Genomic DNA, 7,556 nt, shown 5'->3' on the forward strand with positions numbered 1-7,556 from the left:
TAAAAAAATGAGCACTAAGAATTTATTATCATTTATTTTTGTAATGTTTTTATTTAAAATAGAAACATGAATGCTTCTCATGTCAATCCCAGCTCCCTCTCCCACCCCTCCTCCCATGTCCCTCCACCAGACACCCCAGCCCCCCACCTAATCCCCATATCATTCACCCGGGAGGGTGAGGCCCACCTTGGGGGTGTCTCTGAAGTCTGTCATTTCATCCAGGGCAGGACCTAGGTCCTTTCCCATGTGTCCATGCTGAGAGATCATCCCTCTATTTGGAATGGGCTCCCAAAGATCATTTATACACCATGGTAAACACTGATCTACTATGCAATGCCCCAGTGATTTCTGTGGCCTCCTCACTGAGACTACATTCATGGAGTCTGGATCAGTCCCCTGTTGGCCTCTCAGGCATCAGTCTGGGATTCAAGAGCTCTCCCTTATCCGATCAGCTGTCTTTGTGGTTTTCACCATCATGATCTTAAACCCTTTGCTCATCACTCCTCCATCTTTGTCACTTGGTTCCAGGAGTTCAATTCAGTGTTTAGTTGTGGGTATCTGTCTCTGCTTCCATCAGTCACTGGACGAAGGTTCTAGGATAGCATATAAGGTAGTCATCAACCTTACCATTAAGGAGGGGCTATTAATGTAGTCTCTCCTCTATTGATTAGTTTGCCAGTTGGTGTCATCCTTGTAGATCTCTGGAGATCTCATGCCAGTTGTGGTGGCACACACAGGTAGGATTTGCTGAAACAGCCACAGGCAGGAGGATCACGAGTTCGAGGCCAGCCTGGGCTACACATTTTAAGGGCTGGAGAGATGGCTCAGCTATTAAAGGCTAGACTCACAACCAAAAATATCTTCATTTATTGTATCTCTTCTATGTTAGTACTAATACTATAAATGTTTAAGAGGAAGGAAGTCCTGTTTAGAAAGAAGCATGTATTCTGTATACTTAGTCTTCAAATATTTTAAATTTTATCTCAATTTCCTGGTTAATTTATAAAACACCTAAATTTAACATTTACTTAAATAGTATTGTAAATCTCCCCAATGAAGGATACATTGTCCATACTCTTCTAGGTATTGTGAAAAAAAGTATTAGCTCTAGAAAAAGTTAGATAAGATCAAATTGAGAGGGAAAATTGTACTTTTCCCATAATGCAGCATCTTCAAGAACAAGACTCTGATCATTTTCAGCCTTTTGGAAACTAAAGTAAAGATTCATTATACAAGAAAAAGGAACTAGTTACGTGGCAATATTTTGATCAGTTCCTCATTCCTGGTAATGAGGAGAGTTGCTTCTATGACTATGCTGACCAATGACTTCTTGTAGCAACATATTATTACACACAAAAAGTGAAGTTGTCACTACCAAAAGAAAGATACACACTGTAAACAGATAAAAAGTAGTAATTATTTTTTAAATTAAGAGGAAAAATATTAGCTAAAGTATGACAAAAACTTGGAGAAATTGTTTGTTTAAAATGTGACAACTAAGGGTAGTGCCTTTATTATGTCTAGAAAATATCTTTCTGTCTGTCTGAATTTTAATAAGAAAAGATATTAATTTTTTTCAAATTCTTCCTGTACATATTCCTATTCTATTCCTTTTTTTCTGTTAACATGAATCATCACATTGATTAATATTGTCTGCTAACAAAACTAAGAATCCAGTGATAAGTTCAATGTAGTTTTGTAGTTTTGATGGTTTGTCGAATTGCCTATCTGGAAATCAGTTTACATACATACATATGCATATATGTATATGTGTGTGAGGGGTGTGTGTGTGTGCACGTACACGTGCACGTGTGCGTGCTAATGAGAGAAACACAGATTTGAAATTAATAACAAATTGAATGACAAGTCACTGAAGTGAAATTTAAGTGTAGCCTCCACTTCAATTTTTTTAAAGGTTAGATCGCTGAGTATACATGATTTGAAAGATTTGAAATGCACATTTAAAGAATGGAATTGGATCCTCATCTTATAAGCTAAACAAAATTTACTTAAATAGATTGAAAGTTTCAACAGTTAATCTGAAACAGTAAAAATTTTAGAAGAGTAGAAGTTTCCTTGGCATCATCATTAACAGGCTCACAAAGCAAAATCTTTTTTCCTGGAATTCTTGTGCATATATAATGAAATTTATATCTTCTCTCATATAATGATGGAGAATTACTGGAAAGAAGCTATGTCAGGAAAGACAGATTGACTGATAAAAGCTACAGTAATGTGTGGGAGATTTTAATACTGCAGTTCCAAAGACTAAGTACCTTATTACCTACCATTTTTTGGCATCCTAAATAACAAGTTCCTGCCCATCAATGTGTATCACTAATTTGTTGTGAATAATTAATACAAACCTCTTGTATTCCACAATTTAATAGTCTACTAACTTATACCAACTCAAAATACCCAAAAGGCAAGATTGTCATCAGATTGCATATAAGGCTTATAGGAGAGATTTTCCTATCTTGTTCCTACCTATCTCTATGACATTTTGCCAATGTAATTATTAAATGCCTAGTTTAATGATATTTTTTGTTCTGTTACTATGAAACGTCAGGAAACTGGGATAATCTCTCTTTGTGTTTTCTGGGACATGATCTCTCATCTTTGACTTTAAAATCAATGGTCTTTCCTTTTACGTAAAAGAACTGTGCTTTTAGTATGAGGTCATGAAGTTGGAATTATGGGAGAGGAACACTGAAGGAATTAGAGTGTGTGTGGAGATCAGGGGTGACATATATGTAACACTAGAGTATGAAATCCTTAAAAACATAGTGAAAGAAGCTGGGTATTGGTCTACAGAACGAGTTCCAGGACAGCCTCCAAAACAATACAGAGAAACCCTGTCTCAAAAAAACAAAACAAAACAAAACAAACAAAAAAGAAGAAGAAGATAGGCTAGGTAAAAGGCTTGTAATTTTATTCAGAAGATAGTGGCTGTTTGTGTCGTATCTCTTGCTCTCTTACCCCACCCACCAAATTAATATTGTAGACTTCCAATCTTTAATATAGCGAGTTTTTCTGAATTGAACCATTTAGCAAAGGGAGAATGGAAAATCTGTTTGAATTCAGAGGAAGAAGGGAGGAATGTAAGTCTCAGCAAGCTAAGAAACTTGCAAAGATTTGGATATTCGCAAAGTTACTGGACCCATGAAGTCTTCTCCTAGGATATACAAACCTCAAGTGGGGAACAGGAGACTCCTCATTGGATCTTTCTCTTCTCCACATGGAATTGCAGTGATTCAACCTTCAGGAGTTGAACACATTCTCCCAAGTACCCACAAATAAATTCATAGCTTCAGCTCCTCCCAAGTAAATAAATAAAATTGAATTAGTTTAAGCCAAAACTGAGATATCAGTTACAAAATTATTACCCATAAGACAAAAGATAAAGATAACTATTATTGGTAAGGGTGTGAATAAAAGGATACTCATTATATACTATTGGTGATATTGTAAATTAGTGATTTTATCATGAAAAACAGGAGTACTCCAAAAATTAGAAAATAGCACTGCAGTGGTATTGAAAAGATCTAAAATATGGTAATGAAGACTTTTTGAAGAATGAATGCATAAATTACTCTTTATGGTAGGATATTATATATCACTAGAAATAGTTATTGCCTTTCACAATAGCATAGACAAAACTTCTATAAATTTACACATGAGTAAGTCTACTTAAAGAAGAATACTCTGTGAACTTACTTATGAGGAATCTTGAGGAAAGCAGAATATTTAGAAAGGAAGTTCGTAGTTATTGGGATAGGGTTTTAGGAAAGGTACATGTAAACAATATAAAGTTTCAGCTATGTAGGGCATAAGGGTACAGGGTGCTGATTTTGAAAATGAGAAATAGTCACAAATTTGATCTGCTGAAGCATGATGTCACATTAGATCATTGCATGTGGTCTTACCACATATGTGCACACCAGCCAACAGTAAATGATGGTTGGTGTTAATTTGTTTGACTACACTAACTACATTAATTGCTTCATTATACATACACATCATGTTGCACACAATGGTTGCATAATTAGTTTTGTGGTTTCAGTATACACTCCCCCTGGAAAAAAATACAGAGTGGAGAAAGTATAAGAGAAGTCAGTTTAGTTCCCAATTTTGTCATGGTGTGACATCAATCACCTTCTCAAGTCAGAGCTGCAGATCCTGGAAGCTATTTCATACTCTAGTGTAATAGCAGCAAAAAAGGAAAAGAAAAAGGAAGGAAAGAAGGAAGAAAGGAAGGAAGGAAAGGAGGAAGGAAGGAAGGAAGGAAAGGAGGAAGGACTAAAGAAATGAACTGAAAACTGCATCACAATACAAGGAAGACCTGAGTGCTTGAATTACTAGCTTCATCCCCACCTTAAAATATCACAGAAGAAATAGATAATCATTCACTGAAGACAATTTTTGGTGTAAAACAGTTAATTGATGGGCAAAGATGGGAACAGAGCATGGAGATAGGTATAAAATTTCATTCTTACAGGTGTGAACATGCTTGGTTGGATGCTCATGAAGTCACAGTTTTACCTGTGGACTCAAAACAGATTTATAAATGGCCGCATGTTCCCAGCTTTCACTCTCATTCTGGCACCTCTAGAGGGGCTCCTCTCTAACCCAAGTCTACAACTAACATGAACCGTTCTGGAAGGGGTTTCTTTTGTATCTCCAACATGGTAAGCTTGGACATCTAATGTATTATGTCTCAACTTTTGCATCTCCAACATACAACATTAAAAGGTACACTAAATTCTGAAAGCTGCTACCCTGCAAAATAGCTTAAAATTAGCGATCGTAAAATATTCATTTATGCTTAGAATTTCAGTTGTCAAATAAGATTATGGCCACCTGCATTGAGGTTCTTGACATCCAGCAGAGGTGGCAGCTCCAGTTTGATACCTGGCTTTGGGGTCTGAGCAGACCGTAACCTCATCAGGCTAGAGTTGTTCCCTGTGGCCAAAAAGAGGCACGAGGGTCTACACTTGGCTGCTATTCCAAGTGAATATTATCGTTTCCTGCTGTCTAGCCAAGATTGACAGTAGCCTACCACTGCTTGTTCACTTTCTCATAAATGGAGCCGCCAAACTCTGTCCCATCCTTCATACTAGTTACATCTTGAATTCATCCCCTTTGTAGCCAACTGCGAAGTTGCTCTGAGTCACTCGGGACTCCCAGATCTCAAAATTCCTCTGGTAGCCATCCAGCTAGGCTTCATAGCCAAGCAACAGAGCATCCTTGATCGAGTGCCCAGCAATGTCAAAGTTGACAACACATCCCGGGTTGATATGCTCTTTCTTTACCGTGTCTTGATTTCAGCATTTCCTCCCAGTGTTACACAGAAGGATGAATCAAATTTCAGCTTCAGTCAACCCTCCAGCTGTTCTTCAATGGTGATTTCAGTGCACAGGATGTTGTCTGCGTGCCCCTTTTCTGTAAAGGTCAACCTGTACTCCATCCATCTGTACTTGGGTTCCAGGCTGTCGTTCACTTTGATGGTTTCTGGGTTGGCTGAGCCTGAGCTGGTGAGTTCCAATTTATTCTCCAAATTCGTTTTCAAATCAAGCTTTATTAAGCCAAACCCATAGCCTTCGATGGAGACATCCCCGGTAGCCTTGCCAAGAACAACATATGTGGGAGACACAGCCATCATCTTGGAGGCAGTGCCTGTAGGAGCAGGGACAGCTGTAGCTGGAGCTGCAGCAAGGAGGCTGGGAGTGGAAGGTGGTTTGCAAAGTTATTTTCAAAATGTGTCCATATCTATACATCCAGGAACAATGTAAATATAAGTATGTTTCAGATTTTAATGAATCAGAAAAAAACTGTTATCCTGTATATTTTAAGTAAAAGAATTCCAAAACAGCAACAAGATAGAGTGATCAGCAGGCACAGAGATTCAGATGAGAACAGAGTCTACTTGTAAGTATATATAATTGTATATATAGAGTCACTGTTAACTATGAAGTCACAATGTGATGTTGAAGAGCAGTATGCTGTTGAATCTGAAGTATGATAAAAGTACTTGTTGACCACACACAGATGTAGAAACTATGGGATATGATAGTAGACTTCAAATAACGAATTACATCAGATAAAATGATGTAAATAATGGTTTTGGAAACGCAAATGCTTCTTTCAATTAGAAGCAGCAACAGTTCTAAATTCAGCTTTTATCTGCTCCAGTTGCATAAACATATATTGGGTGCAAAGTGAAAGAAAATGGTAAATTAGCAGGTAGACCACTGCTGCCTTTGAAACAGGCTGTAGAAAGAAGATAACATAAGCGTTTTTATAAGGTAGTAGCCAATTTACTAAATTGTAGGCAATGATATTAAACATCAATATATCCAAAACAACAGATTACACAATATTTATAGTACACATGGAACAGACACTCAAATTATAAGATGGGACATAAACAAATCTTAATTTATAAAGCCGTTCAGAGAATTTTAATCACTAACAAATGCTATCAACTGAAAAAAACCAACAGGTAAGTTCCAACATTCCAATGATTTGATAGTTAAACAATGTAATTTAAAACTCTATCTGTTCAAATGAAAAGAATCACAAAAGAGCTGTTATTTAATTTTCTGTTGTTTCGACATAAACTGTGGCAAATGCAACTTAGGAAAGAAATTGTATTTGGATTTACAGTTCCAGAGAGACCAGAATCAACCTTGGGAGAGGAGCGGGTGCTACAACAGGAGCAAGATGCTGAGGCCTTACAACTAAAGCGTCAACAGGAAGCCATGGTAGATAAACATAAAATATAAAAGTCCTCTCCCAGTCATGTACTTCCTCCAGCAGTTTCCATAGCCTAAATGTCTCCAAAAATTGCCACCAACTGGTGATGAGAAATGGCCTTTTGTATATATGTTTCTTTTATTGGCTGATGAATAAAACACTGTTTAGCCAATGGCTACGCAAGAAGGCAGGGCTACCAAACCAGAAGAAGGCTGGGAAGAAAAAGGCAGAGAGAGGCAGAGGAGAGATGCTATGCTGCTAAAGGAGTAACATGCCAGATTACTGGTAAGCACAGCCTCCTGGCAATACATAGATAAATAGAAATGGTTTCATAATACGACACAGCTAGCCAAACAGAAGCCTAAGCCATTGTCCAACAGCTTAATAATTAATATTTCTCTGTGTGCTTATTTGGGGCTAAAGGATGGCAGGATCTGGTGCGACAAACCTCCATTTTCAAACTGGGAACTAAGTATTCAAATGCTACATTGTAGGTTACTCTTGTGATTCAAGTGATCAAAGAGAGTAAGGTTATTTTGTTCTGGACAGTGTTAATATGGTGTCTGAGATTTGTTGGATACATAAAGAACTGCTTATAGAGGTGAAAATATATATTTTATTTTTATTTATTTTTAAATACACTATTTAGAAATGAATTATAACATAATAGTTGAAGAAAAGGAATAAAGAACATGACCTTATATATATTTGAAAGTGAGATAAAAAGCTAAAAACTGTCTCTTAGAAATGATGTAACAGTTATAAAATTGACCATAAAAATAAGAAATCACAGTTTTCAA

The 7,556-nt window shown here is 36.9% G+C and overlaps 1 pseudogene; it reads right to left on the minus strand.

Moving 5' to 3' along the window:
* Positions 1-4,840: 4,840 nt before the first annotated feature.
* LOC101830547 lies at positions 4,841-5,659 on the minus strand (annotated as a pseudogene).
* Between the last annotated feature and the right edge of the window lie 1,897 nt (positions 5,660-7,556).

Source organism: Mesocricetus auratus, unplaced genomic scaffold (genome assembly GCF_017639785.1).
Source record: "Mesocricetus auratus isolate SY011 unplaced genomic scaffold, BCM_Maur_2.0 Super-Scaffold_100014, whole genome shotgun sequence".
Taxonomy (NCBI): domain Eukaryota; kingdom Metazoa; phylum Chordata; class Mammalia; order Rodentia; family Cricetidae; genus Mesocricetus; species Mesocricetus auratus.